The following is a 12581-nucleotide window of genomic DNA, read 5'->3' as shown; positions in this document are numbered from 1 at the left end:
ATTACCTTGCAAATGGTCTTGCAACTGTTCACAATAAGTCAAATGACGGTTTGTAACTTGCGTATGTGGTGAAATGACACAACTATTCACATTAATTTGAATATTACTTCTAAATGTACATTATATTAATTATAAAAAAATATGTTCTATCAAATAAATTGTCCACTATCTATATTCATAATTTGCATTTTCTGATAATTAGGTGCAACTAAAATATCATTAAGCACTGTTTGGAAAATGTACATTATATTATATTTAAAGGTACATTAAATTATTTAAAAAAGAACATGGAACATTATTTGAAAAATAAATATGCTTTCAGTTTAATTCAAATGTCCATTACGTATTTTTATAATGTGCATATACTGTTTTATGTAAGAGATTTAAAAGCAGACCTTAAATGTACATTATATTATTTTTTAAGGTACATTTTATTATTTAGACAGGTATTTGAAATATCAATTAAATTGAACCCGTAATACATATAGTCGTTTAAGTAACATAGATAACTTCACCCAATTTATTAATTAACATGATTATGTTTGTGGCAGTTGAAAAGACACAACTGTTCACAAAATTTAATCTCTTATACTCAATTAATCCACTATATAAACCCAAGAGTACACAACCACTTTTCCATCCTACCTTCATTCCTAAAACCTTTTCCAATAACCAAAACTTTTAATCTCTCCAGAAAACTACTTAATTTTCTTTAAAAAAAACAATGTCTTACTCAAAGTGCACAATAGTCCATTACAAGAATGATGCTTATAAACAAAATTTCGTGCAAAATTATTAGCAATGGAAAGTAAGCCAGTTTTCTTCAAACTGGTTTGATGGAAGAGAGATTCCTATGGGGATGGATGTACCATCACACAGTCGTTCTTTACATCATTTCCTTACTACTCCTGCATTGCTCCAAATTTTTTTTGAGCGACTTGGGAGGGAAGAAAAGAAAAACATGGCCAAGGTGTGCAAGGCCTGGTCAAGGTGGTTCCTTATAGGGACCGACCCAAAGGTAATTGATAGGGATTATTACCGAAATGCGTGATGCGTGTCATTTATATGATGTTTTATACCTCATTTTACACGCATTTCAGAGCTCATTTGTGTAGTTTAAGCTACCATTTCCCCTATTTCCGTCTACTTTCGTGTTTTTGTACATTATTGCAGGAATGTGAAGAATTCAACGGAAATTGAGCTAAATCCGTCCCCGAGTATCCTGCATTGCATTTGACGTGAAGTATTCACTTAAGGAACGAGCTTGGTGCGCATTCCAAGGCCCAAAAGACAAATCCACGAGATTATAGAAGTCAAGTACCATTAAAGCAGTCGATCGACTGGCACCCTTAGTCGATCGACCATCCCACGGGTTCCAGAAGCTACTGTACACTTCTACTCAGTCGATCGACCGCCATGCTTAGTCGATCGACCAAGCCGCTACTTCAGACGAGAATTAAAAGACCGAGGAATAGAAAGCTCAAGGCGTATTAGGTTTTGCGAATAATGTTACGTTACTTTCTATATAACATAACCTAGTTTACAGATTCAATCATCTAATTTTTATTCAAGTTTAGCAGACAGTTCTTTATCAAATAATTAGGGTTCTTAATATTGTTTTCGTACAAATACTTTTGCATTCGATTTCTGGATCTCTCGCTGCAATTCCAATCGGTATTCTTCTAATAATATTTCAGTTTGCTTTATTATCGTTTTGTAGGATAGAATTGCTATTTAGTCTCCCGAAACCGATTCATCGTTTATGTTAATTGTTTGTTCTACTACTTCAAGCATGAGTTCTTCTGTTTATTTCATTAATTTTATTGTCATTATCATTCTTAGTATGAGTAGCTAATTTATTCGTGCTAGGATGTAGGGGAATTATAGTGTAGGCGGCAATAGAATTATTTTGGACTGAAATCGCGTGTCAGTCGATCGACCGTCATACCTGGTCGATCGACTGATCACGTGGGGTTTTTCCTTCATTTTAATTGTTTTAATTCTTTATTCGACGAATCGAGTGCACACGACTAGTTGAATGTTTAGGATGTGACTGACCCATTAGATCGAGAGATAGGGACAGTTGATTGATTACCAATTAAAATGACTAAACTATACTGAGATCGAAAGATAGGTAAAGTTTAGATTACTAGTCACTTTTCAGGACGAGAGTCAGTATTAGTGATATTAGGGACTTATAGCGAGATTGAAAGATGCTATCTGTAAAGAGTGGACCGAGAGGACCTTTTGTTTCCCGCCTCATGTGTTTGATTTAGACCGACTTAGTTTGCTGCCGCCGAAACTATAGTGAACCGACCATCCTAGTACCTTTCTTTATATTTGATTTAATATATTTCTTTAGTTTAATTTTTATTGTTATTAGCTATAGACCGAATCAAATCAACCCCCACACTTGTTACCTTAGACTAAATTTAGACAACTTTTAATTACATTTGCCTCCTTGTGGTTCGACCCTGTTACCACTAGCCTAGGTTAGTTTTAATAGGAATTATAAATTTTATTTTTGGTGCTCACAACGACGGGTATCAAATTTTGGCGCCGTTGCCGGGGAGGCAATTGTTCTAATTTTTAGTTGTTTTTATTTAGTCTTTGCTAGTTTAAGGGACATCCGTTCCTTAAACTTTTCTTATATTCCTCTTTTAGTTTCTTCTTATGCGCAGGTCACAGGGTGGTGAACTAGTACCATTCAATCCTGAGAATGAGAAATCCTTGCGCGAGTTGAGACGATCATCAAGGGCGTTGCCGACAGAGGAAGAGCTGAGTACTCTGTCAAGTTACTACGAGAACGCTCTGTTCGAGGAAGATCCAACTACATCTCCTGCTTCTACTTCTTCAGCTGAGACAGTCACTTCTCCAAAAATTCCAGTCATGGCTGAAGAAGCAACTATAGCAAGTCATTCTGAGCCGACAGCCGAAAATCTTTACAAGGGATTCGAATTACCTGGAGCTGATAGGAAATTCGAACCGAAGCCTTCCTATATCAACTTAGTTGAGAGGAACCGATTCGGGGAGCGCAAATGAAGATGCAGCCAAGCATATGGAGATATTTATCGATTACTGCTGCTCTATACCCCCACCGACCGGTGTGACCCAGGACCAGATAAAGGAGACTATGTTTATATTCTCACACCGTGATGCTCCAAGGGAGTGGTACAGAGATCTGGACCGAGCCGCTCATGGGATCACCGACTGGAATTCCTTAGCCCTGGCATTTTACAAGAAGTACTTCTCTGCCTCGAAGACTAATGCCATTAGAGCTCAGATCACGAGCTTTAAACAAGGGCCGGATGAGAATTTTCATGAAGTATGGGTCCGTTTCAAGAAGCTGGTGCGAACTATACCGCACCATGGGTCTTTGCAATCAGTTCTATAACGGGCTGTATGATGATCAGAGGGTTATTTTGGATGCTGCAGCCAATGGCCGATTTGCTGAGAATATGGGAGAGACTAAGGGGTGGAAGATCATTGATGACTTAGCCACCCATAAAGCTGAGTATGGGAATTCCAGGGGGAATCAATGGAGGAGTGCTGAATCTCCTTCTGTAGCTGCACTTGAAGCTCTCACTGCGAGATTTGACAAGTATGAACTGGAAGGAGCTTCAAAAGGAGGTATTTACCAAGTCAATGCTGTTTCAGACGGTCCTTTCGTCTGTAGAAGGTGTGGAGCTGAGGGACATGTTGCAGAAAATTGTCCTAGTCCCTTCGAGTCTTGTGCTGCCTTTCAACATTATAGGCAGACAAACACGTACTATGAGCCGAATGTCCACCCAAACTTGAGGTGGAGTAGCCAGAATGTCCTGAATCCGACTCAACCTCCACAGCAACAGCAGCAGCAAGCCTATGTGCCCCCTCATCATAAGCAACAACAATATCAAAAACCTCCCTATGTGCCGCTGCAGCAACAATCTCAAAATTCTGACTTTGCTGAGTTGAAGAATATGTTGCAAAAGGAGTCCCAAGCTAGAGAGGCCGGAATGAAAGTTTTAGAAAGCCAAATTGCTCAATTGGCTAGCAAGAGTACCACTCGAGCTCCGGGACACTTACCGACTCAAACTGACCAGAAAGAGACCCTAAATGCCATTACTTTGAGGAGTGGGTCTACCCTGGAGAGGCCTGCCATGGTCGAGGACGCTGCTGAAAAGAATGAGGCGGAACCGAGTCAAAGGAAAGCTGTAACGAAAAATAGCAAGAACAAGGCGTCTACCAGGTATATCAGTCGATCGACTGATGTACCCAGTCAATCGACTGAAGTGCGGGTTACAGGAGCTTCTGGAACTGTAGACCTCAGTCGATCGACTGAGCAAGGTGGTCGATCGACCGAGGCCACTGCTGATACTGAGAAATTTCGTCCTCCAATGCCCAATAATTTGAGAGACCACTTATTTCGCGGTACGACAACTCCGAAAGTGTTTGGGCAAGACCCGAGTGCTGATGGGTCCGTCCCGATTCCGAAGTACGACCCAATGTCAATCAATGGTTCATATTTGAGACGGTCTGAAGAGGGGCCAAGCTTCAATAAGGAGAAGGTAGTGGACTTCCAGCCTAAGTCCACGGATGCCGGCATGCGAGACTTAGAGGAGAGGGCTAAGTTACTTCTTTCAGCCCCTTATCCAGAGAGACTAGTGCCGACAAAGGAACAAGTATCTTTCAATAAATTTGAAAATGTTGTTCGTAGTCTTAACGTACAAGTACCTTTCCTTGAATTAGTGAATCAATTGCCCGCTTATATGAAGTTCATGAAGCAATTGCTTTCTAAAAAGAGGTCCCTTGAAACAGTGCATACTGTCGCACTCACTAAAGAGTCATGTTCTTATTTGACTCACACTGCACCCCATAAGTTAGAGGACCCAGGTAGCATTTCCGTTCCTTGTAATATAGGTACCTTCTCTATTGAGAAGGCATTATGTGACCTAGGAGCTAGCATTAGCGTCATGCCCTTGAGTCTCGCTAGAAAGTTAAAATTGAATAGGTTCGCAGTTACGAACATGACCGTTCAGATGGCTGACCGATCTGCGGTCCAGCCTATAGGAGTCCTAGAATACATCCCTGTGCAAATAGGGAAGTTTTTCTTCCCTGTAGACTTTGTAGTCCTAGATATGCCTGAGGATGCCCACATACCTATCATTCTAGGTAGGCCATTTCTGCACACTGCTGGTGCAGTTATTGATGTTGGTTATGAGAACCTGACCTTCAAAGTGGGGAAGCATTCCATTGTCTTCGCCCAAACAGCTAGGAAGAAAGACCCCATGTGGCCTGTCACCTATAATATGGTTTATGAAAAGAAATCATACTTTGTGCTTCCTGATATGCCTGTCTCTATTCCTATTCCTGTTATAACACCTCCGCCCCAGACTGGGAGCAAGAAGGAGGAAGATTCTGTTGTTTCTGATATTGCAGGAGCTGGTTTGGGGAAGAAAGAGCCGCGGGTCGCTCCAGCTGTGAAGGAGCAAGTCGTTTCAAGAGGCGGTCTTGGATGCCTGAGCTATGACACTGATGAGGAGCTTGATGATGAGCCAGCCAAAGTGAGACAGTCTGACTTGGACTTTGATGAGCCGGAAGAGGTCATTGATTGGGGAGATGACGAAGCTGTTGATCCGTCAAGCTCTACGGATGCTGAAGTTAAGAAAGGTGCAGCTGAGAAGATGAGCACCGTTGAGGCTACCTCTTGTAGCCAGAAGCCGACGAAGTGGGCCATACCGTTGCCATTCTTGATCAACTATTAGTTGATCGAATTCTTTATCAAAAACTTCCATTTTATTGCTTTTAAACTCTTTTTATTGCTTTTGTGTGCGCGAGACTTCGCGTTTATTTTTGTTGCTTAGGATTTTTAAGTGCTTTAGACTTTACTTTGGGTTTTGCGCAATTTTGGGCGCGTTTTATTGTGCATTTACAGGTTTTTAGACCTCATTAGCTCAAGTAATTGAGCAAATACGAAGAATTCAGAAGTTACAGCAGTGTTTTCAGTCGATCGACTGGGCTATATGGTCGATCGACTGGTCCGCAGTTTCCAGGTGCTACTGTTCCCTTCACCTTGGTCGATCGACTGAGTGATGTGGTCGATCGACCACCCTGCACTGCTGTACCTGTTCACGACCTCTCCCCTGCTGTGTTTGGTCGTTTTGCGGAATTGAGGGAGTCTTTCCTTCTCTTTATTTTCCGTCATAATTCTGTTTTCTTCAATTTCTTCATCTTATGCACATTATACCGCATCAAAAATTGTTTTCTCGGACTTATGCGTGGTTCTTTTGTCTTTTCAGGTACTTTTTGGTAGCACTGCTAGCTACTGAAACCTCCTAGCTCACGCTGGTTTGGGGAGGTTTCCTTTTGCTGCGCTTAAAGTTTTGTGAGTTCCTAGTCCTTACTTCATGTCTTAATAATAAATCTTCTCGCAAATTCCCGTTTCTCTTTTCTTTCATTACATGATTTTGCCCAATGGGGGGGACATTGTGCGATTTGGTTTGGGGAAGGGTTTTGCGTCGCATATCATTTGCTTGCATTCACGTTTACATTTTTTTTGCATTGTTTTTTTTCATTTCTCGTATATACAAAATTCCAAAAAAATTGAAAAATTTCAAAAATTTCAAAAAATGCACGTTTATTTTAGCATATAGGTTGAGTCGGAATGGTAGTATTTCAATGATGACATTGCATTTTCGGCTGTTTATGCCTAAGCCTTGCTAATTGACATGTTATTAGTAGAATCGTATAAGTGCATATCCACGAGTTTTCGTTAAATTATTTGCTGAGCTTGAGACTTGACTTAGAATTTTGGCAAGCTACATTACATTCTGAGTTATTAGAGCTTATAACTGGTGACATCTATGACCAGTTTATCTAGGATGTGAGTGATGTGACCATAATTGGCGCATATTTAGCCCCCGATTTAGCCTTGTTCCCATGCGTTTTAGTGCTTATTTGGGTCAATTCTTATCTTTAGTTCTTTGTTTTGCATATTCTTTGAGATTTTGATCCCTTGGTAGGAAAGGAGTAAGAATCTTGCATTTTCATGGCAAAATGAGACTAAATTGATCGAATTCAATGACCAAGCATCAAGGAGAGACAAGATTAGAATGTCTTTGTACATATTATAGTAGAAGAGCAATGTTGGGAAAGGATCCTTGAGTCCCCAAGGAAATCCTCAAGGAATTTATGAAGAAAAGGGAAGAAAAGAAGAAGATTTGTTGCTGACTGACAATCCGAGCGGATTGTCACCAATCCATCCGTCCCGCAGCAGCAAAATCCGAGCGTCTTTGCCACAATCCGCTCGGATTCCCCCTCCACAATCCGCCCGGATTCCCCTGAATCCGCTCGGATTCCAACGCCAGAATCCGCCCGTCCCGACCCTATTCCGCCCGTTTTCTAGCACAGCACGGATTGTCTTCTCCAAGCTACGAAGAAAGAAGCCCTTCTCTCAGAAAATACCGGCTCCTCCTTGCTCAACTTAAAAAGTGTAATTACTAGTTTAGCCCTTAGTTAACCCTAATGCATCCTCCCTAATTTCCACTATAAATACCCCATTAATCTAATTAGAGGAGCATGTTCTTCTTATCAATAATTAGTGTAGTTAATATCAATCAAATCTCTCTTTAATATTGTAATCAAGTATTAATCCAAGTTTTAGTTCTTTAATCTCTCTCTTGTTCATCCTTTATTTTGGGTAATTGAAGATTATTTGGGTTATTGTTGGGAGATTGACAACCTCTCAATCAAGCATTCAAGTACTTCTTTTATCTTTGCTTAATTATTGGAATCATTAGTAGGTATAATCTCTTAATCCCTTTTTAATTAATGTTAATTACTTTCATTTATTCATCATGTTTCATATTGTTGGTATGATTGACAACCTTGCTAGCATGATCAACATGATAATGAGTGAGTAGTCTCTTAGCTAGGGTTAATTGGTGATTAGGGGAAACCAACATGGGGAATGATTCATGCTTAAATTAATATGCTTTCAGGTTTTATTTGCTTGCTTGTTTTGATCTCAACTCATGCACATGTTATATTTGATGAAATGCTAAGCCTATGAATCCTTGCATTTACTATCATCTTCTATCTTTTCAATGAGACTTGTAAGACATAACCCAACTCGAGTCTCATTAGACCATGTTTGTTGTTGAGTAGGGAAGATTAAGTCGACTTGTAAGGGTTGTACAATCTAATCGATTCGGCTCCGGGACCCAAACTTTCCTAGGATTGTAAGATATAACCCAACTCAATCCATCACAACAATAATTGCTTGCTTATAATTTGAGAACATGTTTGTATGATCATATCCCATGATTCCCCTATGATCCCATGACACCCTAGTGCCTTTAATCAATTGTTTACACCCCTTTAATTCATCTTGCTTGTTTATTTTCATTGCTATTTTAGTTTAGTAACCTTCTACATCAACCCAATTTGTGACACCCCTTAGACACCGCTAGTTACAATAGAAATCTCATTTCAACTCCCGTCCCTTGGGATCCGACCTTTACTTGCCTCTTTACTAATTGTAGAGTTGTTTGTGGAGCTATAAATTGTGTTTTGATTCGACCGTGACCAACGACCACATCTTAATTTGTGAACACTTAACGGGATCGCATCAAAAATGGCCGTTCGTTGCAGGGGACGGTGTTTGTTTGATTTAGATTTCTTTTTATTGTCATTAGTTGTGTCTTTCTTCGCCTTGAGGAAGTAAAACTCCTCAAGGTTTGTTCTAATTGTTTTCGAGTTGTTTGATATTTTGCATGTCTAGAAGGTTACAAGGTGATTTGTTACCTTTTGACCGTGAAATCGAAAGAACCTTGACGAACAATAGGAGACTTGTTAGAAGGAATTTAAGAGGTATTAGTGAAGTTGTCCAACCCACTAGTGAGTTTGTCAATCCTTTCGCAATAGAAGGAGAAGAAAACCCATTACACAATACCCCACAAAATCCACCTACAATGCCAAAATTCTCGTCACACTCCGTACCCACCGAGGAGAATCTACCAAATGGTACTCCTACACCGCAACATCTAACCGGAAATTTTATTGCCAAGTCCGCCTTCATCCAATTAGTTGAGAGGAGCCAATTCGGGGGGATGCCTAGTGAGGACCCTCATTCTCATATGGAAACCTTTTGCGACTATTGTGATTCAATCTCTCAAACGGGCGTGACTCAAGACCAAATTAGATGGGTCTTATTTCCTTTTTCCTTAATCGGCACCGCGAAGCAATGGTTGAAGGGCCTTGATAAGGCCACCCTTGGAATAGATTCTTGGAAGAAGTTGGCTCTAGCTTTCTACAAAAAATTCTACCCACCGGAAAAGACTAACATGCTAAGAGCTCAAATTACGGGTTTTAAGCAATGGGATGAAGAGTCTTTGTATGAAGCTTGGGAGCGGTTCAAGGGAATTTGTCGATCATGTCCTCACCATGGACTTAGCGAATGGTTTTTGGTACAACAATTTTGGAATGGTTTATATGAAGATTCTAGGAACATTCTCAATATGGGATCAAATGGAATGTTCACCGAAGTTGATGACAATCAAACATGGAACAAGATTGAGGAAATGGCGGTCCATAACTCACAATATAGTAGACCTCGCAAGGCTACTAGAGGAGGAAAGCATGAAGTGGACTCCATTACTCAATTAGGTGCTCAACTTAGTGCTCACATTGACACAATCAACTTGAAGTTTGAACAAGCTATGGCTAGACTTAAGGAAAACTCAAAATCATCAAAGCATCATGTTAATGCCATGACGGCATCCTCATCAATCCCAAGTGGGATATGTGAGAATTCTGGAACTTTGGGACATGACCAAGGTTAATGTAGGGGAACAAATGAACAAGTGAATGCTTTCCAAGCGTACAAGAGTGGTACCCCTTATTCCAACTTTTACAATGAAAACACCAAATTCCATCCAAATCTCTCATACAAAAGCCAAAATGTTCAAAACCCTCAAACAATATACACTCCACCACCCATGAGAAACCAAAATCAAAGACCCTTTTACAATCAAAACCAAGGTTACCAAAATCAAAATCCATACAATCACCAAAATGACCAAGGCTTTGATGTCCAAAACGCGGTCCTCCAAATGCAAAAGAATCAACAAGAATTTTTCACTCAAATGCAAAAAGATAGCCAAGCAAAGGAAACCACCATCAACAACATTCTAGCTCACACCAAGATGTTGGAAACACAATTGACTCAACTAGCATCTTCAAGCTCACAAAGACAAAAGGGGCAATTACCACCTCAAAGTAATCCTCCTAGACATGAAACGGTTAGTGCCATTCACTTGAGAAGTGGTACAAGGTATGAAGCACCAAGGAAGCAAGTTGAGGATGAAGTTGTGGAAGCTAGTGAAAAGGAAGAAATTGTGAAAAGCTCCAAAGATGGAGAATCATCAAAAGAAGAAAGTTCAAAGAAAAATGAAGACAAGGTCAAGGAGAAGGAGCCCATCGTGATTAGACTTCCTTTTCCAAGTCGTCAAGCCAAGCCCAAATTTGATGATCAACTTGGAAAGTTCATGGAAATTGTGAAGAATTTGGAAGTCTCAATTCCTTTCACGGAATTAATCAATCACGTACCGGCCTATGCGAAATACATGAAAGATATCCTCACAAAGAAGAAGTCGATCCGGAAGCTTGAGACTATCGCCTTCACTAAGGTGAGTAGTGCAATACTTCAAGGGAGTTCACCTCCAAAGTTAAAGGATCCGGGAAGCTTCTCAATACCGTGTACCATTGGCGACACAACGATCAACAAAGCCTTATGTGATCTAGGGGCTAGTGTGAGTGTCATGCCGTACTCGGTAAGTAAAAGGTTGGGGATGGGAGAGCTTAAATGCACCAATATCACACTCCAAATGGCCGATAGATCGACGAAGACACCGTTAGGGATATAGGAAGATGTCCCCGTGCGAATTTGGAAGTTTTTCATCCCGGTGGACTTTGTCATTGTTGATATGGAGGAAGATTCCAACATTCCAATCATCCTAGGAAGACCTTTCCTACACACCGCCGGTGCGGTGATTGATGTGAAACATGGTGAGCTCACTCTAGAAGTGGGAGATGAAAGCATAACTTTTAATCTTGACAAGACTATGAGAGCTCCTCGTTTGCATGAACCATGTTTCATGATTGATCATTATAGCCGAAAGGATGAAAGGAAGAAATTGAAACTCCAATGGAGGAAGAAAATTGAAGATGCTCCATTCAAAGAGCAAGTGAATTGTGACAAGGAGAGCTTACAAAGCTCATCAAAATCAACCAAGGAAGAAGAGGATGGCCTCATTGGCCAAGAGAAGAAATTGGAAGAATTGTCTCCATCTAAGCAAGAGATTTTCAATGATCAACTCAATGAAGTTTGTGGTCTTTGGGACGAAGAATTTGAAGTGATTTTTATTCCCTACATTGGTAATCCCATCGATCAAGACCAGCAACAAGGGCCACGGTCTATTGAGAACCTCTACCATGATAACGAACAAGCTTTTAATTACTACTTCAAGGTGTTGAGCAACATCAACAACACCTTGGACATGCCCCCTTGACATCTCATCAAGAATGGGAGTTTGGTGGAGTCCTCCCTAAACCACCACTTGTAAATATTTCTAACTCCCTAACTTACATTTCAATTCTTGTATTGCATTTTTGTCATCTTTGGATTTTTATTTACTTTGATCAAAATAATTGACATGTTTGAGAGAAGTGAGGGAGGGACTAACGATTTCAATTGATGTGTAGTGCTTTTAGCTTAGTGTGGGGATGGCAATTGCCTAGGCTATCCATGCCTTAGTAGTGCCCCCACAATGACGAACACAAGACTTGAAGAAAGAATGAAAGAACGGTATGGGAAATGCAGTGTGCACGGATGGAACTGAATCCGTGTACACAGGGGAAGAATCCGAGCGGATTCTAGAGAATCCGCCCGTCTGAAAGAATCTGAGCGTATTGCAGAAAAGACGCCCGTCCTGAACTGAGCTGAATTTTGAAAATTTCTTAACTGTGACTGAATCCGGGCGTCCTGTGAAGAATCCGCTCGTCTTGAAGAATCCGTCCGTCTTGTAAGAAAGACGTCCGTCTTTGCAGCTGAGGAAAACAAGCAAAATTTTCTGGACTGAAATCCGTCCGTCTTTAAGCAAATCCGCCCGTCCCGTGTTCAGCAAATCCGAGCGGATTGTCACAAATCCGCCCGTCTTTAGGCGAGTTTTGCAAAGTTCAGAAAGAGCAGAATCCGCACGGATTGGGCAGAATCCGCACGGATTGCCCCTGCAGATTCGAAAATTTCGGTCTCTTTAAAACCCCTCCCCTCTTCATTCATTCATTCATTCATTCATTCATTCATAAACACTACCCACAACATCAAAAACCCTCAACAACATTCACCAAAATCAAATCAAACCATCCTTCCAACAACAAATTAATCACTCCTTCTTCAACAAAAATCAAAACCAAGCACAAAATCTTCAACCTTTGAGTCGATTTTTGATTTCATAAAGGCAAAGACTTTCACCTTCAAATCGATTTGGGCATACTACAAATTGAAGATTTTTCATTCTTTTCTTGGTTAGTTCATCAATGGC

The 12581-nt window shown here is 40.5% G+C and overlaps 1 non-coding gene across 1 annotated transcript; it reads right to left on the bottom strand.

The window, feature by feature from the left end:
- Window positions 1–9323: 9323 nt before the first annotated feature.
- On the bottom strand, window positions 9324–9430 carry LOC141644525 (small nucleolar RNA R71). Its single transcript, XR_012544139.1, has one exon. It is a non-coding gene; the product is annotated as a small nucleolar RNA R71 (small nucleolar RNA).
- Window positions 9431–12581: the final 3151 nt, after the last annotated feature.

This window comes from Silene latifolia, chromosome 2 (genome assembly GCF_048544455.1).
Source record: "Silene latifolia isolate original U9 population chromosome 2, ASM4854445v1, whole genome shotgun sequence".
NCBI classification, from domain to species: Eukaryota; Viridiplantae; Streptophyta; class Magnoliopsida; order Caryophyllales; family Caryophyllaceae; genus Silene; species Silene latifolia.
Note: the sequence above shows the minus strand (reverse complement) of the source record. Positions and strands in the feature narration are given on the sequence as shown.